Below are 27,659 nucleotides of genomic sequence, written 5' to 3' on the forward strand. Positions count from 1 at the left end.
ATTGAAGTAATTCCCCTACCACCGACTGAACATTTCTGTAGAACTCATCTAAATGTGCTCAATGAATCCCCAGAGAGTTTCTGCTTCATTAACTGTTTACGTGGTGACCTCAATAGAAAGGTTTTAGCCTGATGAGATGTCTCTCTTACAGGCTGCCTTAGGCACCAATTGTAGTAAGGCTGCACAACTCCTCATGATATATTGAGAATTGAGAAATATTGCATTAGCATTCTTAATCTTGCCACATTAAGCACTGAAACACCCCTTGTTGTGTTAACCTCTAACTAGCCCCCATAATGACACATCATAAGCTCTATCCCTGAAGTCTTCTATGTCTACCTATTTGGAATGAAAGATATATATGTGGTATTTTCTGCTCAAATTTCAGAGCTCTTAAAGGCTAGATTTGAAAGCAGATATTAAACATTCCATTCATTTTTTAATGGCATTATTATTTGCATCATATATTACAAAGTCAAGGAAACTCAAGTACTCAGATTTCACTGGGCATCTTCTTTGTTGACTCTTTGAGCCCATGTCAATTCTCTCTTATCCATATTTCTGCAAATCTACACAGCTTAAAATTAGTTTTCACTTGTTATTTCCTCACAGAAAACCCTCTGAAAATGGGCTTATCTCCTCTTTTATTACCTTCAGATCCTCAGTACAGTGATGAACATATAGTTGGTATATAGGGAATAATCACTGCTGAAATAGGTAACAGGTATGTGATTTGTTATATCTAACCATTTTTTTCTTATAGCACTAAGATCTGGGTTTTGAGACTTCTAAGAATGAATATATTTTGTTGATTCCATCTATATCCTCTTCTCTTAGCCTCTCTAAACTAAAGACAGTGGGTTTTCAGGATGGATTCAGTATTTTAAATTTAGATAATTTCAACTAAAAAGTTATATGCAACTATTTCTGTAATGTAATTGTAAGGGTAGAATTAATCTGAAGTCAGAATGACTTTGTAAGGTTCAGTCTCTTGACCAGAATAAAAAAGTAAAAAAAGTCTTCTTGGGGCAGCCCTGGTGGCGCAGCGGTTTAGCGCTGCCTGCAGCCCAGGGCATGAACCTGGAGACCCTGGATCGAGTCCCACGTCAGGCTCTCTGTATGATGCCTGCTTCTCCCTCTGCCTGTGTCTCTGCCTCCCCCTCTCTCTCTCTGTCTCTATGAATAAATAAATAAAATCTTAAAAAAAAAAGTCTTCTCTACTGATATCATGGGCTTTCCTTTTTTTTTCCCCCACAGAATATTTTTATTACCCTACTCCTTGTACCATGTATGGAAACAGTATGTTTCAGTTTTAAGTCCAATAGAAAAGATAATTTTTGCAGATAGCTGGAATTCACTGACAGAATGAAACATCCAAGTTTTTAAATTTGAAATTAAAAAGTACTTTAACCATAGGCAGCTTCAGGCAGAGCAGACTCCTATACTGCACCCCTATGAAACTAGGTTTTCGCTGATCAGAGAAGTCTCTTCTTGCCAGAACTGGTTTCTCTGCTCAGTAGGTTCAGAAGCGGGTTACCATATTGCTCACTGGACCCCATCAGTTGCCCGTGGTCTGCTAAGTGACGGAAGACAATATGACTAAGTCTCCAGTGCCGCTTTACATCACATGGAGGGAATCAGATTTACAGCTGGATGAGAAAGTTCTCAAACATTGCAGAGTACTGTGAGATAAGAGGGACTCATTTTATTACAATAGTAGTATGAGTAGTGGTAACAGTAGCAATAATAATGGTGGTAGGAACTGTAATATCATTAATTAAGAATCTGGTTCATATAGGGCTGAAAGGCATTCTCAGGGCTTCTTCATATGACCTAAAATTTCAGAATGAAGCAAATTTTTATTTGCAGGTATGTGTACACATATATATGTATGTGGATAAATACAGATACATGTATATTTGTATAATTTTTTGCACTTTATTAGGTGCATTTCTACCCTTTCCCAGCTATTGCTCCAATTCTTCATGACCCTGGGTTCTCAAGCCTTAATTTTCTTTTTTTGTTATTGTCACATATAAGTTTAATATTCAGGGCCAAGAAGAGCATGAAATGTCCTACTGTTTTCAGTTGCAAAAAACTGAACACATGCAAAAAGACTTAAGTAGAAAGCTGCTTATTTAAAGACTTTAGCAGATAATCCTTGGATAATCAAGTGTCACAAGGCAGCTAGAAATGTTAAGCTATAACAAAAGCCATTGTCTCCATCTCTCATTTAAGTGCATTTACACTTTTGCTTATTTTCTCATTTCTTTTCTCACATTCTCTGTTTCCCAAAACTTGTTCATGGCCTTTATTTACTATCCCTAGTGCCTAGTCTCACACCAACTTGATATGACTTTTCAGTTCAAGAGCCCATCATTATTTGATGGGTTGATTCTTATGGTTTCTATACTCTAATTCTTTGAAAAGGGAACATAATAGACTCTTTGCAGGTTAAGATCCAGTTTAGGTGTCATCAGCTATGACCCATTAAAGATGATACTCAGTTGGGAAAGGGAGGAGAAATATATTGCCCAAATGTATATTCTTCCAAGAGAGATTGCTGGTGAACATGAGAGACTCCTAACTCTGGCTGGTGATCATGAGAGACTCCTAACTCTGGGAAATGAACAAGGGGTAGTGGAAGAGGAGGTGGGCAGGGGGATGGGGTGACTGGGTAACAGGCACTGATGGGGGCACTTGACGGGATGAGCACTGGGGGTTATATTATATGTTGGCAAATTGAACTCCAATAAAAAATATACCAAAAAAAGAAATTGTTGGTAATGACTCAAGGATTTGAATATCTTTACCATGATAAAAATTGTTTTTGACATAATTCAAATGAAACCAATAATTCTGTGTCTTAGTTAAAATAGTGACTCCATATTCACTTGCACATTTAATGAAAAGTATCTCAAATAAACTTACAGAAATTCTATTATTTGGGATATCAGAAAATACACCCTTTACTCATCATTGATGTCTAGGTGCTTTTTTATCTGACCTTGCTAGTGACCAAGAGAGTCCTTGGCTCTTACTTCTATGGTGTGGTTTAACCACATGAGTCACATCCACCCCCTGAACTAAGTTACAGAAGTATAGACTATATGCTCATGTCCTTTAGATCAAAGAACAGAATTCTTTATGTGAGCTAAGACTGGATATGATAAGATGAAAGAAACTCCAAAATGTTGGAGGCAATTAATTTGCATTTGAATGTTTTATTATGTGTAATATTTTCTTCCCTTTTGTTATACTGAGTTTATGTTTTTAAAGAAAAAATATATTTCATCTTATGATTAGATTTGCCTTGTTTTATCTATAAAAGAGAAGTGCTTAAACTTTTTTGTCATCTTAGATTTTTTGAGACTCTAAGAAACTTATGAACCTTTGCCTAAAAAAAATGCTTAAAAAATTTTTCCCTACCATTTCAAGTGTTTCACTAAATCTCTAAAGCTCATTCACAGCTTCCCTAAGGGTTCAGAGTTCATTCTCAAATGTACCACTATAATGAGAATAACAGGAATATTTTCCAATCATTGCTTAGAAAACATATTTAAAGATTTTTTAAAATTTATTTATGGCAGAGAGAGAGAGAGAGAGAGAGAGAGAGAGAGAGAGGCAGAGGCACAGGCAGAAGGAGAAGCAGGCTCCATGAGGAGCCCGATGTGGGACTCGATCCCAGGTCTCCAGGATCAAACCCTGGGCCAAAAGTGGCGCCAAATCGACAGGCTACCGGGGCTGCCCAGAAAACATATTTAAATAGGACATTATGATTGCTGCTAAATTATTTGCTCTAAGTTTTCCAAGTTCACCAATACATGAATCTAAAAATCTTAAGAACATTTATGTGTCCCAGTTTTTTATTCTGCAAGTGTGCCAACCAAGATAATCAGCAATCTAAATCTAACAGGGATCAGGGAAGCTCAGTGGTATTAATTTTTTAGAGTAAAAAAATCCTTATTTAAATATAATCCTACAAAGGAACCCCAATATGAAAACTGATAAAAAGTAAACTGATTAGTTAAAGTATAATTTAAAAGGGTCATAGGTGAGTCCTACTCGTGTATTTATTTTTCTCACTTGTCCATTCCAGCCCCAAACAGAACCCTTGAGAATCCCCAGAAATGTGAAACATGTTAATAAGATGAAGATGAAGAAAGTATAAGAGTATTTTAAGTAGACAGGATAGTATTCAGAAAGGTATCAAGAAAAGAACAGAAGTTAAATACTGCCTTAAAGAATTGTAATGTGGGTGCGTAGAGAACAGATGATAGATTTTTACAACAGCCTCTTCCTCCAGGGCCTTATATTTTATATTACATATAAAATATTATTTATATTTTATATTAAATAATTTGAATACTATTCTGCAAGTATGAGAACTCACTGTGGATTTTAAGTAGAGTAGTAATGTAATAAGATTCAAATTTCATAAAGATCACTCTGAAAACTGTATATAAGACAAATTAGAAGAAAAAACTAACTGGGGACAAAAGGAGATAATTTAAGTAATTCATGAGAGAAGTTATTTGAGCCAGAATTAAGAAAATAACATCACAAGTAGAGCAAAGTTTCCAAAGATATTTGAAGATATCTGAAATATCTTTGGAATAAGTACTGACCAACTTGGATCATTTGGATATGGGTTGTAAATAAAAGAGGTAGCTACTATTTCTACCATATTGTTCATGTGTGGTGCAAGGGGGAAGTGCAGGATAGATAGGGTGGAAAATTTCAAGTTCATGTTGCCCAGTCCTCTAGTTCTTTCACGTGCATAAAATGTCACTTTCTAGCTACATGATCATTTCTCCACTTACAGTATGTGTTTTATGAAGAATTCTTTAACGTCAGGGTGGAAATAGGTTAATTCAAAGTAGCTTAATCAGCAGGAACATCTAGGTTAAAAAGGATGGTTATACCATGGCTCAGCTGCAAGAAGTTCACTATGTGCGTTTGACACTGTCTGCCATGTCTGTGGAAGAGAGAAATATCTTGTTTATTGGATATACAGTTATACATATAAAAGTCACCACGCCCACATATGAGATTTGTTACAAAGAGTATTAATTTATCAATAGCAAGGCCAAAAAAAAACCTTATAAATTTGATGAATTAAACTGTAAATTCACTTATTATTTATTTTATTCATCCACATTTATTGAGTGACTATATATGTATTTCTTTTATCATGGAAAGCAGACAACTTGAATAAAGGAAAAGACACAGTTCTTATCTTTAAAAAGCTTATGGCTGAAATGTTGATATCATTGTGCAGGAGTATCATCAGGTATCTCTTAGGGCAGATCTGATTTCCTGAAATATTTAATGAGTCAGTTCTCCTGCTTCATTAAAGGGTACACCTGAGAATCCTCAATAGGAAGGGTAAACCTGTGCTAGTAAAACTGAAGCACCTTCTGTTCCACCAGAAATCTTAGTCAGCTTTGAAGAAGACTACCTGAAAAGCCTTTGGGGAAGGCAGAAATGACAAATAGTTTGGTCTAAATCTCAAAACCCTACTGGAATATATTCATGAATATATATATTGATTATATTTATATATATAGATGAATATTATATATTCATGATAAATATATATATATGATTCATGATGAATATATATATTCAAATTAAAAATGCCTAGAAGAAAGTGTAAGGCTTTTCAGTAAACAAATGCTGTAACAGAGCACTGTAATTGTAACTTTGAGAAAGATCTCTAGGCACAAGCTCTCTTAGAGCCTGTTGACCATAACACAGAGACAATGACTTATGACTTGTGAATGAAAATGGATTACCATTAGGAGACAATGGGGGTTTACCCAACAGCTTATGTGAAGCTATATCTTTGGAGAAAAGACTTTCAAAAACACTCCAGAATTTGACACTGATCACCTTTGGATTTGCCTGGCTTGCTGTTTAGATATCTCTACTCTAGGAAACAATTTGGTCAAGTCTGAGCTGGGATGAAAGCAAAGAAGAAACATGGGCAAACACAATTTACTTCCATCTCTCCACTGACTGATCAAAAGGGTACAAAATAAATATTCAGTGAGCCAAGTAATAAATAAATACATGATATTTAATCTATAAGGGTTTAAGTTTTACTAATGTTGCTGGGGATTTTTTCTTTTCTTTTTTTAATAGAAGACAGGTTCTTTCACATTTCCTCTCTCTGTTTCTCCATTTATCATGTCCCTCTCCAAGTGAACATATACCTTCCACAAAAGATACGTGCTGGCTGCTTTTCCTCCAATGCAGTATCAAATGCATATATTTTAGAATGCTCTGTTTTTTTTTTAATGCACTGCTTCATAGTAGATAGTAATACAGCATTGTTCGTATCATCATCATCATCATCATCAGGAATTACAGCATACACTTTGAAGCCAATATTAGTTTGCATGTCATTAGCTGCTAACATTCTGTTAGTCTCTTAATTGGGAATCACTTAATTAAACTAACAAGGTCAATGGCAATTCCTTTTTCTTAAGCTCCAGAGCACACTCATGACAGCCATGGATATTTTTCCTTCTTCAGATTAAATTACTTCACTTTTAAATAGTCATTAACTGCAGCCCTAACACTCCTTTTCCAAACTGGCCTGAGGTATACATGGGAGTTCACACACATATTCACTGAGATTGCTGCTTGGGAAAGGGCTCCTACTCTCTGACTTTCCATGTACTGCTAGAGAGTTGAGCAGGCTCAATGATAAATCACGCTGTGTTTTGGTTTATTCTTCAATGCAATTTCCCCAAAACATTTTTGACAACCATTTAATTTGCAGAGCAATATTTATGTACTAACCTACACTTCAAGCAATTTATTCTTGAAAATGAAGTAGGAGCAACAGACACAATAGTATGATTTCAGTAAATAACAAAAATTTACAGCAATTGTTGCCATATTAGGATATACCTTTACAGTCTTCAGAAATAGATAGGATTTTAAGAGAAAAATGCCTTTCAAAATGACAAGCAAGATGTAAAATTGAGATAAACAGCTCTGGAGAATGAGTACCCAATTGTACGTGGTCTTATTGTTGAGCTTGTTACGTTGCTTACCTTCTTGATTTTGGACTAATGTATCATTTTAAAGGCTGATACACAAGCAATAGAGTAGATTCTTCCCAATAATTTTGTCTGCTTCTCTTATTCATGAAACACTGGAATTAGATTTAGTTTAGCTATGGAAATTGGAAGAGAATAAAAGTTTGCCCTTGTGACTTAATGGTAAAGCTTCCCATTTCATATCCTATGACATTGAGAGCATGCCTACTCACTTATCCTTTAGAAATGCTCTAATGGGATTGAGGATAAAATGGATAATTATTTTTCAGAGACAAGTTTGTTGGCAGAGACTGTAACTTCTGATTACTCCAGTCTGAGTACTCCACCAATTTATTTATCCTATTGTATTTAAATGCTCTTTTAAACCAAATAACTGCATTGCTGCAAAAACCAAAAGAATAAACTTACCAACATATATTTTCTGAGCATGTACATATATATACATATACATACATTTATATATATGTATGTATATGTATATATATGTAGGCATTAAGGCATTAAGGAGGTTTCACACAACTGTAAAACACCAAGACTTCAATAGACTCACAACTAAGAGATAAATAGCAGTAATTTAAAAGTATGAACAAAATGTTATATTCCAAAACAAGACAGTGCTACAAGAAATACCTCAGATGAATATTATCAGAGTGGTTTAGCTAGCTGGAATAGAATAGTTGTTCCTAGAAAAAAAAAGGAACTTGTGATGGGCTTTTAAGGAGGCAGGATTGACTACAGAAGAGAAGAAAGAGTGGGATTTTAAGAGTGAAAATGATGGTATAGATGTAAAAAATGTGAAGATCCTTCTAGAAGCTAACAGATATTTTGTAAAAGAGAAATGTTTTTACTCATTTGGATAGAAATTATGTTGGATAAGTATAAAAGGTCAATTTGAGGAAATTCAATGTCAGAGAGTTTTTTAAAGCCTATATTATATAGTTTGATAATCATGTTGTATTGTTTCTCTAGCAGAGAAGTCATAAAATTTTAAATTTAACTTTAAAGAAACCAGAATTCATTAATGTATTGGTTTGTTTGTATTTTATGTATTCCTTTATTTCCCCCATTAAATGTAGGTAATGTTCTGGTCATTAAGGATCTAGCACTGAACAAACAAAACAAAGCCTGCTCTTGTGGAATTTATATTCTGGTAGTAAAAAATATATATAAATAAAACAAGTAAGTGAATATATCAAATTAGATACAGTTAATAATGAAGGAAAAAAACCCATAAGGCAGGGAGAGGAAATATGAAGTGTCTAATACATTGAAATGTTTGCTCGAGAGGCCAACGAAGTCTTCATTGAGAAGGTGACTTCTGAGTCAAGGCCTACAGGAAGTGAAAAATAGTCATCTATGTAGATATCTGGGGTCAGGAAGAGAATGACAAGTAGGGAAAGAACACTATGCCTGGGTGAATCAGTGGTTTAGCACCTGCCTTCAGCCCAGGGTGGAGTCCCAGGATTGAGTCCCACATCAGGCTCCCTGCATGGTTCTGCTTATGTCTCTGCCTCTCTCTGTGTGTCTCTCATGAATAAATAAATAAAATCTTTTAAAAAAAGAAGCTTCTGCCTTGAGCAGAAGCTTGATATGTTCTGATTCACAGTGGGTTATGTGGTGGTATTAATATGGCTGTTAAATACATCTACAGACAAAAAAAGTTTTTAAAATTGAAAACCAATAAATTAGAAAGGTATAGGAGTCCAAGGAAGTATTCAAGTAGGTGTGTACTTCTAAAAGACTAACACAGATACATATTAATATCTCTTTTATATTATAACTTCATCAGATCTATGGCAAGCATAGCAAACAAACATTTTTATGAAAGTACTTTCTAGTCATTAAGTGACTTAGTCTGAATCAGCATTTGTCATGTGATCTAATGGAACAAGTTCAGAATTATGAGTAAGCATACATGGATTTTATTCTTTTTTTAAAATGATTTTATTTATTTATTTGAGAGAGAGAGAGAGAGCAGGGAGAGGAGCAGAGGGAGAGGGAGAAGCAGACTCTGTGTTGAGTGTGGAATCTGACATGGGGCTCAATCCCACGGCACATGAGATCATGACCTGAACTGAAATCACAGGTTGGCACTTAACTGACTGAGCCACCCAGGTGACCCGATACATGGGTTTTAAAACTATATCAGCAACTAAGAAGCTCTGTAGTCTTAGGTAAATCAATGAATGCATTCAGAACTCAGACACTCCCTACTCTGCCCATCTCCTGTTACTACTACCATGGCCCTTTTTAATTGCAAGCAGGGAACCCGCTCGGGTGTTTTCTAGGACTAAACCAGATCAAAATTCATTCCTATCTTCTGCTTTTCATTCTAATCTCCTCTGATTCTCTAACCATAAGTGTTCCATTGTCACTGTGCACACACATTAGATAACTTACTGTGCACTGTGTTATTTTATAGCTGCCTGCTCCAACCCCCATTTTTCTCCTTGTACATAATCTAGTATTCTTTCTCTTAAAAATTCAGGACTTCTCTGTTGGCATATTCCCTCCTTGGCTTGCCTGTCAGGAAAGGGGTGGATCTACCTAATTTTATATATGGCTAACATTCTATATCACAAATCTACATATACAGTGAGTTTTCTAAATACACTGTATTAACTATTGCTTCTTCAGGTCTTCTATTGGTAATACTGGTCTTAGCATGTGTGTTTCATAGCATGATGTGTTCATAGTTAATAATCTTACATGGTCATTGGAAATCTACCTGAGTCCCCTAACACAGGATACTCAAAAAAGTGCTATGGAACTGGTTCTGGGTAATTGGTTTTTGACTTGCACATTTGTAATCCAGGCAATTAAATTATAATCCTCACCTTTGTCATGATCACTAACATCACTATCATGATTATAGTCAATGTATATTGAGTACTTGCTGTGTACCAGGAGTGGAGCCAAGAAATGTATATAGGTTATCTCATTTAATCTTCACAAACTATCCTAAGAAGTAATATTATTAGCCCAATTTTTTTTCAGATGATGAAACTGAGGTACAGAAAGGCTAAGTTATTTGTCTAAGGTCAAAAACTGTAAGTGATCAAGCTGAAATTTGAATCCATAACATTTCACTTTGAAGGTCTTAAGAGTATCTCTAGCTATTCATTTTGGCCTCAAAAATGAAAGTGGGGTTAAGGCTTTTCTACAGTGGCAAAAATATAAATATTTTCCTTACCTACTGTAATAAAAATTAATAAGAATGGTAATATTTCTGAAATGTTTATCACTGGCCATAAGAATATGAACAGGGAGAATGACAATATGTATGTATATAAATACGCAATACACATACACCAAATTATGACTGTAATAAAGCAAATTTCTCCAAACACTTCAGTACCTTTCAAATCTAGTGTTAAAAAATAGTAGGCAGTGTTATTGATTTGTGTCCTTGTAGATTCTGAAACAAACTGTGCTATGTAACACAGACCACATAGTATTTACAGATGAATGAAGGCATCGACCAACTGTCCAAATAGGCAGAGAACAGAGGAAATGATGTGAGTTTATTTGGAGATGCCTATCATCAAGCTCACATTTCAGGCAATTGTAAAGCTGTGGAATATATTATAAACAGATTCGTTATAATTTAATAGTGTTTTTTCCCTCCTGGAACAAGAGAACATAAATGTGAGCAATAACATTTTAGGATACGTAATAGTTCAGGATGGGCTTTCTTTGGCATTTTGATGAATAAAAGAAAAGATGAGAACAAAATTTTTCATCCAGGCAAATGGATCTGGATTATTAGAATATAAAAGTTAATCACACAACCCCATTAAACACAGTAAGGCAGCATATAATAGCAGGAATACTAATGCTAGGAAAAAGTTTTCCTAGGGTACTGGGAAAAGGGCTGAATTGCAATTAGGTAATTCACTGGTTCTTTCCCTGATGAGCTATGATTCCAATATTTTCCTACATTTCTGTTCCTTCAACTGTAAAATGAGTAATTTAGGTTGAGATAATCTCTAGGAGCCTTTCTAGTCCTAGCATTCTGCTATTTGGGTTTTGATTAGAACAGAGAATTCCTTTAGGACCAAAATTTATCTATTATGAGAATAACTTCCAGCACTATCTAATATATTGCTTAATGTGAACTGCAAGATTATTTTCATTTTAAAAAGAGTTTGTTGCAGTATAGTGAATGGAATATTGGCTCTGGAGTCAGAGATTCAGGTTTTTATCCCAACATTTCCATACATTTTGCTATGGATATGCTACTTAAATCTGTTACATATGAGGCTCAATATACCATTGGATGTTTGAAATAACAAGACCTATTTCACACAGATGAGATAAACTTATAATGTTTTGAGAGCACTTTATAACTGGTGAATTGATGTAAATACAAAAGGAACATACAGGCCGTTATAGGATCTTAGACCTTTAACATAACAATTCCATAAGGACGAGGACAACATCTGTTCTAGTTTGGGTTATTATAACAACAAACCATGGACTGAAGGGTTTAGACTACAGAAATTTATTTCTCATAGTTCTGGAGGTTGGAATGTCTGAGATCAGGGTGCCAGCGTATTTGATTTCTAGTGAAAGTGCTATTCCTGCTTTCTAGACAACCATCTTCTTGTTTTGTTCTCACATTGCAGAGAGAGCTATCCAGGCTTATCATCTCCTTACAAAGATACCAATCTTGTCATGGAGGCTCCAACCACAGCACCTAATTCTATTCCTAATTCTAATTATCTCCCAAAGACCCTACTTACAAACACCATCAGATTGGGGATTAGGACCTGACCTGTGAATTTAGGAGGGGGCAAAAATATTCAGTCTATAACAATGGCAAATTCAAAACTGAATTCTGAACATTTAGAACTGGCTTGGCTCAGAGTAAGAGCTCAATAAATACCTTTATGATTGAATAAACAACAAATGATACTTAACTTACTTTGGATCATAAGGCCTTCCTATGATGTCTCAAATTACTCTGAGGTTTTATATTCCTGTGCATTTACTGCTAACCTCTATCATGTATTATAGATGACTCCTAATATTTGAGATTCTGGAAAATAAAAATAATCTTTAGTTATCTTCCCATAGCAGATAGTCTCTTAACTCAAAGGTTAATATAAAATATGTTAACAGATATAGTGAAGAAAACACAGGCTTTATGTCTCATGGATCTGGTTTCTCAGATCTTAGCCTGTCTTGAAGCCTCAAGAAATTGACATGGAGAAAGATAAAGAAATACAGAGAAAGAAATAGCCTCACAAGATTATTCAGTGAATTAATTTCGATTGTGTTTATAAATTAACTAATTCAGTATAGCCCGTAATAGGAAGTCAATAAATATTTATTCCTTTTTTTATCCATGCTATGATGATATCCCCTAATTGATAAGTAGGAAACTGGGATAGATAAATGGAAAAATATAAAGTGTCACTGCCATATCTCAAGATAACAATGCGATCATCACTATTTATGTCCAACTCCTTGAAAGGAAAAGATGTGACGGAGAGAAAAGATCCCTATTCAACTGCTGGATTTGTGAGAAACTGTAATATGTTACCTAAAATAAAAATTTGTGACCACCTGGGTGTCTCGGTTAAGTGTCTGCCTTCAGCTAAGGTCATGACCTCGGGGTCATGGGATCAAGCCCCACATGGGGCTTGGTGGGGAGTCTGCTTCTCTCTCTCTCTCTCTCTCTCCCCCCCTTTGCTCCTTCCCACTGCTCATTTTCTCTCTCAAGTAAATAAAATCTTAAAAAAAAGAAAAGAAAAATTTGTTATATAGAGTAGAAAAGTAACGTACACGTAACATCTAGAATACATGCTCCAAGAGGTTACATCAATTTGCTTATGAGATACAGTAATATGGCTGGGGTAAGATGACGGAGGAGTAGGGTCCCCAAGTCACCCTGCCCCACCAGCTTACCTAGATAAATTTCAAATAATCCTGAAAACCTATGAATTCGATTTGATATTTAGAGAGAGAACAGCTGGAACCCTACAAAGAGAAGGGTTTTCGCTTCTAACAAGGTGGGATGGCAGGAGGAAAAAAAATAAAGAAGGATCAGGTGGGGGAGGGCCCGCGAGGAACCGGGCTGAGGCCGCGGCCAGAGCCTCCAGCTCCGGAGAGCCCAGCCCCGAGACGCGGGAGCTTTAAAGATCCGCCCGGATTCGTCCCGGACGAAAGGCGCTCGCAGGGAGCTCGGGCGGGATCCCAGGAGGGGCCGCGGAGCCCCCAGTCTCCCGGGGTCACTAACAGGAGGTGCGCCCGGGGGACAGCGCCCCACACCCCGCGGCCGAGCTCGGGGAAGGGCTGCAGCGCCCCGGCGGGGCCTCGGGAGAAGCCGCTGGGTCGGGGGGCTCCGGGGGAGGGGGCTGCACCTGCTGCCTTCGGGAGCCGAGGCCCGGGAGCGCGAGTCCAGCGGCGCAGGCCCCAGACCCAGGGCGCGGGGGACACAGCCCAGGGCCCTGCGCTCCCCGCGGGACAGGGAGGCGGGGAGGGCTCAGGACAGCGAGGACGCTCCTGCCAGGGGCCCCGAGCTGTGCAGATCGGTGCCCCCGCCCCGGGAGCATCCAGGCCAGTGAGGACTAGGACTAGGAGCTGCGGGAGTTACTGCGGGAGCGGACTCCAGGGCTGGGGAGCTGGCCGCCGCCAGTGTGGTCGTTCCTCCTGGTGTCACCTTGTGCCTGGGATGGGGCAGGGACCCAGGGAACAGGGGCCTCACGGGGTCAGCAGCTCCCACTGAGCCCGGCACCTGGAGGGGGGTGCAGGAAGCTCCCCCAGGTGCACAACCTGAGAATCAGCACAGCAGGCCGCTCCCCCAGAAGACCAGATGGAAGGACAGGGGAAGAGCAAGTTCTGGACGGAAACTGGTCCAGAACTGGAAAGCGCTGGGAAGCTCCAGGGGAAGTGGAGGGATTTACAGTATATAGAACCAGAGGGTAACCCTAATTTTTCTTTTTTTTCTTCCTTTTACAGTACAACTCATTTTTATATCAGACTGTAAATTTCCAATTATTTTTTCTCTTTTCCCACCTTAACTGCAATACTTTATGACCTCTTTATTTTTAGGATTCTTCCTTTTTGACTTTCATATTTCTACAGCTACAGGTCTTAGATGTTCTCCACTTCTAGATTCCCTTCAACATACTCCACTTAATTTTGGGAGATATACAAGATAGGTTTTTTTGTATCATTTTGTGTTTTTTGTTTTCTCTGCCTCATTTTGTTCTACAATAGTGGAAGTTAATACATTCTAAAACATGACTGGCATGCAACCAGAACGAAGTGGTATACCGTGTTGGTTCATTCTGTGAGATTCATTCCCATTCTGCTCCCCTTTCTATATCATTTATGTTTTGGTGGTCAGTGTTGGGACCCTCTACAAGTATTTCTGGTTTACATAAATTTGGAAATGAGCATGTTCTAACATACAGAACTTAATATACTCAGAACCAAGAGGATCACCCTCTGGAACCTCTCAAGATAGACTACATTCTCCTCCACTACAACTTCATCACCACCACCATCTTCCAGTCCCCCCTCTTGTTTTTCTTCTCCTGTTTTTTTTTTTCTTCTTTTTCTCTTCTCTCTTTTTTTTTTTCTCTTCTTCTTTAGGATTCCTGGCTTTTTATTTTATACTACTTTGTTTTAAAATTTGCTTTTCACTTTAGTGGTCCTTTTGTTTTATTTCATTCTGATCTTTGTTTTCAATTTCTAGTATCTGACCTTGTCAGAAACATCTAGAGTGAAATTTACTCAGTTCATGGTTGATATTCTTGACTCAGCCCACTCATACAGCCACTCTGCACCAAGCAAAATGATTAGAAACAATAACTCACCACAAAAGAATCAGAAACAGTACTCTCTGCCACAGAGTTAAACAATTTGTATTACAATTCATTGTCAGAAAGCCAATTCAGAAGCACAATTATAAAGCTACTAGTGGCTCTGGAAAAAAAGCATAAAGGACTCTAGAGACTTTGTTACTGCCGAATTGAGATCTAATCAGGCCGAAATTAAAAATCAATTAAATGAGATGCAATTCAAAATGGAGGTCCTAACGACGAAGGGTAATGAGGTAGAACAAAGAGTGAGTGACATAGAAGACAAGTTGGTGGTAAGGAAGGAAGCTGAGGAAAAAAGAGAAAAACAATGAAGAGCCCATGAGGAAAGGCTTAGGGAAATAAATGATAGAGAAGGAAGAACATACACCTAACTGGGATTCCAGAAGAGACTGAGAGAGAGAGAGAGGATCACAAAGTATATTTGAACAAATCATAGCTGAGAACTTCCCAAAACTGGGGAAGGGAACGTCATTCATATCCAAGAGACAGAATCCCCCCAAAATGAATAAAAACCATTTAACACATTGATATTTAATGGTGAAACTTGCAAATTCCAAAGATAAAGAGAAGATCCTTAAAGCAGCAAGAGACAAGAGATTCCGAACTTATATGGGGAGTAATACTAGATTAACAGCAGACCTCCCCACAGACACCTGACAGGCCAGAAAGGGCTGGCAGGATATATTCAGGGTCCTAAATGAGAAGAACATGCAACCAAGAATACTCTATCCAGCAAGGCTCTCATTCAGAATACAAGGAGAGATAAAGAGCTTCCAAGATAGGCAGAAACTGAAAGAATATGTGACCACCAAACCAGCTCTGCAAGAAATATTAAGGGGGGCCCTGTAAAAGAAAGAGGAAGCCCAAAGAAATAATCCACAAAAACAGGGACTGAATAGGTATTACGAGGACAGTAAATTCATATCTATCAATAGTTACTCTGAACGTGAATGGGCTTAATGATCCCATCAAAAGACACAGGGTTTGGGACTGGATAAAAAAGTAAGACCCATCTATATGCTATATACAAGAGACTCATTTTAGACCTAAAGACACCTCTAGCCTGAAAATGGAAGGGTGGAGAATCATTTACCATTCAAATGGTCCTCAAAAGAAAGCGGGGGTAGCAATCCTCCTATCAGATAAATTAAAGTTTATCCCAAAGACCTGTAGTAAGAGATGAAGAGGGTCACTATATCATACTTAAAGGGTCTATGCAACAAGAAGACCTAACAATCATGAATATTTATGCCCCTAAAATGGGAGCTGCCAAGTATACCAATCAATTAATAACCAAAGTAAAGACAAACTTAGATAGTAATACACTAATACTGGGAGACTGCAACACGGCACTTTCTGCAACTGACATATTTTATAAGCACAACATCTCCAAAGAAACAAGAGCCTTAAATGATACACTGGACCAGATGGATTTCACAGATATTTACAGAACTTTACATCCAAAAGCAACTGAATACACATTCTTCTCAAGTGCACATGGAACGTTCTCCAGAATAGACTACATACTGGGTCAAAAAACAGGTCCCAACTGATACCAAAAGATTGGGATTATCCCCTGCATATATTCAGATCATAATGCTTTGAAACTAGAACTCAATCACAAGAAGAAATTTGGAAGAAACTAAAACACCTGGAAGTTAAAGAGCATCCTGCTAAAAGATGAAAAGGTCAACCAGGAAGTTAGAGAATTCAAAAGATAAACCATTAGCCAGCCTTATTAAAATCAAAAAAGACTCAAATTAATAAAATCAAAAAAATGAAAAAGGAGAGATCACAACAAATATAAGGGAAATACAAACGATTTTAAAAACATATATGAGCAGCTATACACCAATAAATCAGGCAATCTAGAAGAAATGGATGCATTTCTGAAAAACCACAAATTACCAAAACTGGAACAGGAAGAAATAGAAAACCTAAACAGGCCAATGACCAGGGAGGAAATTGAAAGCAGTCATCAAAAACCTCCCAAGACACAGAAGTCCAGGGCCAGATGGCTTCCCAGGAGAATTCTATCAAAAGTTTAGAGAAGAAAAAAATACCTATTCTACTAAAGCTGTTCTGAAAGCTAGAAAGGGATGGAATACTTCCAAACTCGTTCTATGAGGCCAGCATTACCTTAATTCCAAAACCAGACAAAGATCCCACCAAAAAGGAGAATTATAGCCCAATATCCCTGATGAACATAGATGCAAAAATTCTCAACAAGATACTAGCCAATAGGATCCAACAACACATTAAGAAGATTATTCAGCATGACCAAGTGGGATTTATCCCCGGGATGCAAGGCTGGTTCAACACTCATAAAGCAATCAATGTGATAGATCATATCAACAATAGGAAAAACAAGAACATATGATCCTCTCAATAGATGCAGAAGAAGCACTTGACAAAATACAGCATCCATTCCAGATCAAAACTCTTCAGCGTGTACGGATAGAGGGAACATTCCTCAGCATCTTAAAAGCCATCTACGAAGAGCCCAGAGCAAATTCATTCTCAATGGGGAAACACTGGGAGCCTTTCCCCTAAGATCAGGAACACGACGGGAATGTCCACTCTCACCACTGCTATTCAACATAGTACTAGAAGTCCTAGCCTCAGCAATCAGGCAACAAAAATAAATAAAAGGCAAATTGGTCAAGAAGAAGTCAAACTCTCCCTCTTCACAGATGACATGAAACTGTACGTAGAAAAGCCAAAAGACTCCACCCCAAGATTGCTAGAACTCATACAGCAATTCGGCAGTGTGGCAGGATACAAAATCAAAGTCCAGAAATCAGTGGCATTTCCATACACTAACAATGAGACTGAAGAAAAAGAAATTAAGGAGTTAATCCCATTTAAATTGCAGCCAAAAGCATAAGATACCTAGGAATAAACCTAACCAAAGAGCTAAAGGATCTATACCCTAAAATCTACAGAACACTTCTGAAAGAAACTGAGGAAGACACAAAGAGATGGAAAAATAGTCCATGCTCGTGGATTGGAAGAATTAATATTGTGAAAATGTCTATGCTACCTAGGGCAATTTACAGGTTCAATGCAATCCCTATCAAAATACCATGGACTTTCTTTACAGAGTTGGAACAAATCATCTTAATATTTGTATAGAATCAGAAAAGGGGCGCCTGGGTGGCTCAGCGGTTGAGCATCTGCCTTCGGCCCAGGTGTGATCCTGGGGTCCCAGGATCGAGTCCCACGTCGGGCTCCCTGCATGGGGCCTGCTTCTCCCTCTGCCTGTGTCTCTGTCTCTGTCTGTGTCTCTCATGAATAAATAAATAAAATCTTAAAAAAAAAAGAATCAGAAAAGACCCCAAATAGCCAGGGGAATATTGAAAAAGAAAACCAGAGCCAGAGGCATCACAAACACGAATTTCAAGTTGTAGTACAAAGCTGTGATCATCATACAGTACAGTAATGGCACAAAAACAGACACATAGATCAATGGAATAGAATAGAATAGAGAACCCAAAAATGGGCCTTCAACTCTATGGTCACTAATATTCAACAAAGCAGGAAAGACTATCCACTGGAAAAAGGAAAGTCTGTTCAATAAATGGTGCTGAGAAAATTGGAGCAACAATTTTCAGCAACAATGCATAAGAATGAAACTAGACCATTTTCTTAGACCATACACAAAGATAAACTCAAAATGGATGAAAGATCTAAATGTGAGACAAGAATCCATCAAAATCCTAGAAGAGAACACAGGCAACACCCTTTTTGAACTTGGCCACAGCCATTTCTTGCAATCATCTAGGAAGGCATCTAGGAAGGCAAGGCAAACAAAAGCAAAAATGAATTACTGGGACTTAATCAAGATAAAAAGCTTCTGCACAGCAAAAGAAACAGTCAACAAAACTAAAAGACAACCTACAGAATGGGAGAAGACATTTGCAAATGACATATCAGATAAAGGGCTAGTATCCAAGACCTATAAAGAACTTATTAAACTCAACAGTAAAGAAACAAACAATCCAATCATGAAACAGGCAAAAGACATGAACAAGAATTTCACAGAGGAAGACATAGACATGGCCAACACGCAGATGAGAAAATGCTCTGCATCACTTAGCATCAGGGAATTACAAATCAAAACCACAATGAGGGCAGCCCTGGTGGCCCAGCGGTTCAGTGCCACCTTCCGCCGGTGGTGTGATCCTGGAGATCCAGGATCGAGTCCCACGTTGAGCTCCCTGCAAGGAGCCTGCTTCTCCCTCTGCCTTGTCTCTGCCTCTTTCTCTCTCCCTCTCTGTCTGTCATGAATAAATAAATAAAATCTTAAAACACACACACACACACACACACACACACACGAGATACCATCTCACACCAGTGAGAATGGTGAAAATTAGCAAGACAGGAAACAACAAATGTTGGAGAGGATGTGGAGAAAGGGGAACCCTCTTGCACTGTTGGTGGAAATATGAATTGGTACAGCCACCTGTAAAACTGTGTGGAGGTTCCTCAAAGAGTTAAAAACAGAACTACCCTACAACCCAGCAATTACACTGCTGGGGATTTACCTCAAAGATACAGATGCAGTGAAACGCCGGGACACCTGCACCCCAATGTTTATAGCAGCAATGTCCACAATAGCCAAACTGTGGAAGGAGCCTTAGTGTCCATGGAAAGATGAATGGATAAAGAAGATATGGTCCATATATACAATGGAATATTACTCAGCCATTAAAAATGACAAATACCCACCATTTTCTTTGACATGGATGGAACTGGAGGGTATTATGCTGAGTGAAATAAGTCCATCAGAGAAGGACAAACATTATGTGGTCTCATTCATTTGGAGAATATAAGAGACAGTGAAAGGGAATAAAGGGAAAAGGAGAAAAAATGAGTGGGAAATATCAGAGAGGGTGACAGAAACAAGAGAGACTCCTAACTCTGGGAAACAAACAAGGGGTGGTAGAAAGGGAGGTGGGTGGGGGGATGGGGTGACTGGGTGACGGGCACTGAGGGGGGCACTTGATGGGATGAGCACTGGGTGTTATGCTATATTTTGGCAAATTGAACTCGTATAAAAAATATACAAAAAAATGCCTTCATAGTGCAGTTTTCTGGCTTTTTTGTCTTTTTGATTGATTTAAATGTTAGAATAAGAATGATCAGTTTTTTACATGCAAGGAACATAGGAATCCAGAATGCCTGGCTCATGCTGTCCATAATATTGTCAGAGGGCAGGAAACTTTTTTCTGTAAAGTGTTAGATAGTAAATCTTTTAGGTTTTGTGGGCCATACTCAGTCAAGTATTCAACTCTGCTATGGTAGCAGGAAGACAGCCATAGAAAAAATATGAACTAATGGGAATGGCTGGGTTCCAATAATACTTTATAATAGTCATGACCAGATATGGCCCAGGGGCCATAGTTTACTACCCATTTATTAGTCCAATGGATATATAGCATTCCCATATTTATGGAAGTCCTATTATATGCCTAGCTACATACTATACACCTTGTTTGCACTAAATAGATGTAGATCTGGATGACATATCAATCATTTAGCTCCATCAATAAAATTATGAGCAGATGCCTGAAGATTTGCACCAATTGCGCCCAATTTGCACCATTGCTCATGGTGCATTTACATAAAAATGTAATTCCCATTCCTACTCATGTCCCTTCTTGCAGCTGGTTAGGTCACTGTGCACTCTTTCTACTTTCTGGTTATTAGCTTAAATATTTAACAAGTATTTTTCCCAGACTCCATATTTGAAATAAGGCGCCAGTGCATGGCAAAAATGTCCAGATTTCCATTTTAAGAGAAATAAAAAGTTAATCCATATAGTAGGAAAACAGATACCATTTAACCGCTGAAATAGATTTTTATCATCAAAAGAAATTTTTCTTAAAATCATTTGCAGTTAGATGACTTCATGATCTGTAGCTGAATACTAGGCTTGACATTTAATTTTTTAGGATACCTAAAACTCAACTTAAATTTCACTGTTTTTATTACAGAATTATAATAGTCCTTGATAGAATATATAACAAGCATAGAAAACAAGTGTATATTAATTATTTGAAGCCTACATTTTCAGTTGTTTTCAATTACTCACATTCCAATATAAGTGCATTTCTCTTTTGCTTTCTCAAGCAGCAGTAACTTAGAATTCAGGGTTTTGAGAGGTATAGAACAGTGGTTCTCAAACTGTGATGCCTGGACTAGCACCAATGAAGTTCCACCTAGAAATCCATTAAATTTACTGAATCAGAAACTCAAGGATGGAGGGAGGTCCTGAAATCTGAGCTTTATCAAGTTATACAAGTCATACAATTCTAATGCTAAAGCTTGAGAACCAAGGACTAGTAGATTAAATAGTCAGGATTTTCTGCTTCCCCCTCCTGTCTTTTCAACTTATTCTCCTTAGTGAGCCAATTCTAACAATTCTTTAACCAGGCTAATTCTTCCTTCCATTGATCTTTATATACAAAGCACAAAGAAGAATTCCTGTACTGTATTTGTCAACATAATTTTCAATATATCTCATTTTTCTCATGTCTTCCTTACTTCCTTGTCTGGCTTCACTCCATAATCAATCCTTATAAGCATTCTTTTGCTACTCCTTCAAGTACCTGCCATGTTCTTATTTCATTATGCCACTTTAGCAACACTATAACCTGGTTAAATCCATCCTCTGAACATATACCTGCATAGCTAAATGGCGGTGGAGAAAGATGGACAACCATGTGACTGTTCTCACTTTAACATTCATGATCACTGAACTTAAGTGAAACATTAATGCTGCCCAGTAATCACACTAAAATGCCCTAGTTCTTTTTTTCCCCATTCCTCTGGCCAGATACTCCATATTAGCTCCTCTCTCAAACCTACAAGATCTCTTCTGCTATTGTTAATAAAAATTGATAACTGTATTTCACTGGACAAGGAAATACCCACTCATCTACCTAGGACTGCCTCTCAATTTGTACATTAGTTCCCATCATTTCTGATTTACTGGAAAAGATTGCTTCAATTCCCTATCCACATCTTTCAAGCAATATTTTTTTTTCTCTCTCTAATGAATCATTTCCATCCCAAGAGTCATGCTGTTATTTCTCCCTTTTTAAAAAATAAAAATTCTCTTGACTTTACCTCCCTTTCTGACTACTTCTCCTTGTCTCACCTTCCCTTTAAATCAAAACCTCCCTAAAGAGTTCTGTATACTAGTTCTCTCTGATTTATCTCTTGGGCCCACCTCGACCAAGCTTCCTCCACTCCACACCCTACAGAGACTGCCTTATCAACATTGTCAGCTGCCTCCATGTTATTCAGTTTCAATAGCAATTTAATTGGTTTTCATCATACTTGGAATTTCTTGATCATTTGATATTGCACTTCTTATTTTCTTTCCTTGACTCAAAAGACCTTCTATGTGTCTATTTCTCCATTACCTTATGGCCCCTTCTTTTCTCTTACAAGCTGTTCTTCATCACCCTGCCTCTAAGTTCTAGAGTGACCCAGGACTCAGTTCTTTTATCTCTTACCCCTATTTATACTCACTCTTGATATGATCTTTTGATGACTACCCTGAACTCCAAACTCAAATATCCACATGCTAATTTGATGTCTTTGATTGGATGTCTAATAGGCATCTAAATACGAATATATCTAGGAGCTTCCACTTCTGGTCATATGCAGTAATAGGGACCAGATATATCCCTTCAAATTATAAAACTAATATACAAGAAAAACTATATGAAACAATGGGGGTTTTTTGACATTAAATATCCTGTAACAGTAGACAGAGATTTCTGAGAAAAGTGAAATAAAGATTGTTTGCCCCATCCTACTGCCTATATTAGTTCTTTGGCTGTAGCACACAGAGTGGGTATCTAAGTGTACAATAACAATTGCTCTCTGCTAAGGCAACAGATTGAAAAATTAAGAAAAGGTAAGGTAGCTTAAGTTGATAGGGAAGTGTCAAATAAGAAAGCTTCACAGAGAGTGAGTTTTGGATATCTACAGAGGTTCCCCTTATGTTTTCAATAAAGTACTGATTTCAGTGTATTTGCATAGGAAAAGTTCTTCACAGCCAGGAGGAGAAGAGCACTCAAAAGGAAAACAAAACAAAACAAAAAAATCCCTTTACTTTTCATAAAACCAGTTATTGTGTTCCCATAAACCAGAGCAGAAAACCTTCAAAATTCATGGAATATTAGGTATGGTACTCAGAAAAGTACTGTTTAGATAGTGGAGAAAAATATTAGCCCTAAGTGGAACACTGCTCTGGATCAGCCTCACAAAGCACAAAACAACTATAAGTGATCAAACCATTTCTAAGTAATAATTGCATCCCAAAACAAAGCTCAGTGATAATTAAAGGAACACAAAAACATCCAGAGCCCAATAAGATAAAAGCATTAGTCTGGCATCTTATCAGAAATTACTAGATATGCAAAGAAACAAAAACAGAAAAATATGACACATAATGGAGTAAAAAAATCAATCACTAGAAATAAATCCAGAAATAGTGTAGATACTAGAATTAGTAGCCAATGGGTATTAAAAATTATTATAACTAGGGGTGCCTGGGTGGCTCAGTCGGTTAGGTATCTGCCTTCAGCTCAGGTCATGATCCCTAGGTTCTATGATCACACCCCAAGTCTGGCTTCCTGCTCAGCAGGGAGTCTGCTTCTCCCTTTCCCTCTGCGCCTCTCTGCTGATTGTGATTGCTCTCTCTCTCTCTGTCAAATAAAACCACACCAAGACTCTACATCATGATCAAATTGCTCAATAGAAGTGATGAAAAAAAAAAAAAAGAAGACTTAAAAGCAGCTAGAGAGAAAAATACAACTATGTAGAGTGGAATAAAGTTAAGAATTATAGCAGATTTTCCACTAGAAATAATACATGTGAAAAGAAAGGACAGTAGTATCAATAAGGTACTAGGGGGAAAAGTGTCTAATTTCCGGTGAATGCCAACATTCCTTATAAAGCCCCATTTTATTCATCCTCTTCTCCAAATAGAAATGAGACTTCATATTCATTTATTCCCCATCAAACTCTGCATATATACATATACTCTGCATATACAGCTGTCTCCTTTGAAGAATATAAATTTTCAATAATTTTTACTTCATAGATCCTTCCCCAAGGTCTGGATATGCCTTATGGATAAAATCTATGTACTAGTCATCTTGAACAATACTTGACATAAAGTAGGATTATAAAATTAATGGGAAGAACAGAGGATAAGATACTTCCAGGTTGTAATTATAAAAACAGTAGTTGACTTTATTAAATACTTACTATTTGTATAGAAAATAATTTGTTCATTTAAACATAAAACATCTAATTTAATCATCCTACCAATCCTGTGATGTAAGTACTCTTATCTACTATTAGTATGCCTTTATTATTATTGAGGAAACAAGGAATTGAGAGAGCACAGAGTAGATATTAATTCCACATTGATGACAAAGCCTCACTTTTGACTTTGAGTCATAAGACATGAGTTCAAGGTTACTGTCTGTCCCTCAAGAGTTCTTTTTTTTTTTTAATTTTTTTTAATTTTTATTTATTTATGATAGTCACACACACAGAGAGAGAGAGAGAGAGAGAGAGGCAGAGACATAGGCAGAGGGAGAAGCAGGCTCCATGCACCGGGAGCCCGATGTGGGATTCGATCCCGGGTCTCCAGGATCGCGCCCTGGGCCAAAGGCAGGCGCTAAACCGCTGCGCCACCCAGGGATCCCCCCTCAAGAGTTCTGTATAGCTCTGTGACTTTTAGTGAGTTATTTATATTGCTTGGCTTTATTTTTTTCACTTGCAAAAAAGGCAATGATATATACAAAGTTCCTTGTAATGATTAAATAGGATTATGTATAGGATTATGTATTTCAGAGTATCTGGTACATAGTAAATAACCCAAACATATCTATTATTTCTTTGATAATAGCTACAGAAAACACCACCACAGGATGGTCTTCAGCACTAAGGATGGGGCCTTATAATACAAAGGACATGCGTAGCAGGTGTATTTAAGTCCTGTCAGTACCAGAACTCTTCTATTCCATCTCCAGTCATCCCATGTTGTTTTGATGACCTTGTATTATTTTTTTGACCTTGTGTTCTTTAAAGAATGAGGAAATAAATTCCCTTTCTTAACATGTATCTGTTCTATAAGTAAAGCTCAATACCCACTGAGCTTCCTGGTGTGCTATAATGAGGGGGCTCATGAACCATAGGAAGTCCACTGGGTAGCTACGGCTGGAGCCACAAGCAGGGGATATTATATTACTATTATTATTATTTGCACTGGAATCTCAAGATCAGGAGTGTATACCTGTTGAGGTTGGGTGAAGGAAGGCTCTGAGAAGAAGGGGATTTAGATGAGTCTTAAGTATTTTTATGGGCTACTATTTCAGAATTAGTGTTTCTTTTTGCTGGCCTCTTTGATGTATATTTTTTGTCTTACCCTTAAAAACAAGCATCTGCTTAGAGCAAACCTACCTCAAACACAAACTTCTGGTGCAGTAGCTTTTGAATGAAAATTGGACAAAAACCAATTAGGTGTTTTGCTTTCACCTATGCAGGTAACACCTCAATTAGTTGTATCTGTGGCATGCATTTCTTTGGATAATTATTCTCATGGACTTTTGGCAGGAGTCATATTTCCACTTTTCCAGCACTTTCTAGTGAAGCTAAAATACTAGACAGGCACTCTTACAAGAAGTTATATTAAGAAGTTTAATTCGCAGGAAATAAAATATTACACGGATATTAATCATTAAGTGGTTAGACTGCATATAGATACAACTCCTTGGTCTGCATAACTCTTTTATCTAATCAGCAATTGCAGCCACTTCATTCTGTTCTTGGTTTGTCAAAAGGATCTTTACAGACTGGCTTTGCTTCTGTGTTCAGTCTTACAAAGTTTCTAGAGATTCCTGTCTATTTGCTGGCTTCTGTTTTGTAATAGGAACATGTGTCCTGATATTCATTGAGATGCAAAGCAGATTTCTTCCTGAATCCTATCATTAGCATCTGATATATATCAATATTTTTAAGCTATGAGGAAAAGTTTTTGGATCAGCTTTAGCTAAGCACTGTCTTTCCTCTTTGCCATAAGTGGCTTAGATCTTGGTTCCTCCAATTCACAGAGTATGCAGTCCCTCTTTTTTCTAGCCTATATTTGAGCTGATGTACACAACGCTGTTAAGATTTTCTGATGACACAGAAGGAGGGAAGTTTCTTTCACAGGTTGATACAAATTTCTCTCTGCATATCCCCAGGACTTTCTTTTTGTTGTTGTTGTATATATTTTTATTGGAATTTGATTTGACAACATATAGTATAACACCCAGTGCTCCCTAGGGCTTTAATAGTCTTTCTTATGTTTTGCATTACATCACTAATTTGTGTACTTTCAGCTTCCCATTAAGTTTTTTTTCTTGGACTAAAAATTCCTTACCTAGAAGAACTTAGGTTTCTCATGTATGTTGTAGATTTTCAGAGTATTCACTGAATAAATCAAATGACTGGGATGACTGTTAATATTTTTCATATATTTATAGAATGCAAACATTTTGGATTTTTATTTTTATTTTTTTTATTTTTATTTTATTTTTTTATTTATGATAGTCACACAGAGAGAGAAAGAGAGGCAGAGACATAGGCAGAGGGAGAAGCAGGTTCCATGCACTGGGAGCCCGACGTGGGATTCGATCCCAGGTCTCCAGGATCGCGCCCTGGGCCAAAGGCAGGCGCTAAACCGCTGCGCCACCCAGGGATCCCCAGTTTGGATTTTTAAGTTTATACTTCATAGGTGTTATGTGCTATCCTCTCACTCACCCAAATATGGAAAAAAATATCTAGAGGTTTGCTATTATGTTGGCAAAAGACATGTTTTGCTGGCTCAAAGTTCAGTATATATATATTCTGTGTCCCTGCAAAAACAACTCTATTTCTTCCTTCAGATAATAAATTTTTTGGTAAAGAGTAAATCTTATTACTTATCTCATCTTACTTCATTAATTATCTCATCAAATTGACAAGTAATCCACTTTAACTTAGTGCAAATTCTTGCTTTTATATCATAATTAAGAAGACTTACCTATATATATATATATATATAAATAAAAGTCATTGTTAAGATAGAGTGAAACATGATTTTCTCCACTAAGACTGATTTTTAAAATTGTTCCATATACATGCTACAATGTTAAAATACACATATAACAATAAAGAAATCAAGAAGCTAATGGAATATTGAATTGTTTACTCCATTATGTTGGAAAACAGATACAAAGTTTATGTGATTATAGAAAGGTTGCATTTTGAAAATAAGTTTATGGGGACGCCTGGGTGGCTCAGTGGATGAGTGACTGTCTTTGGCTCAGTGTGTGATCCTGGAGTTCTGGGATCAAGTCCCACATTGGGCTTCCTGCATGGAGCTTGCTTCTCCTTCTGCCTGTGTCTCTGCCTCTCTCTCTGTGTCTCTGTCTCTCATGAATAAATAAACAAAATCTTAAAAAAATGAAAATAAGTTTATGAAACATTTTAGAAAGCAAACAGGAGAGAAAGGGCATCAAGAAATACTGGCTTTTACCATTTCTCTACACTCATAATTCTGATTTTGGCTACTTTCTTCATGTTCTGCAGCCTGAGTCCTCCCAAATATCCATTTGGAAAGATAAATTTGGAAATGTCTCTGGGTGTTTTGGCTGTTCTAATGAAGGAAATTCAAGAATGTGTTAAATGTACT

This window comes from Canis lupus, chromosome 7, assembly GCF_003254725.2.
Source record: "Canis lupus dingo isolate Sandy chromosome 7, ASM325472v2, whole genome shotgun sequence".
Classification (NCBI taxonomy): domain Eukaryota; kingdom Metazoa; phylum Chordata; class Mammalia; order Carnivora; family Canidae; genus Canis; species Canis lupus.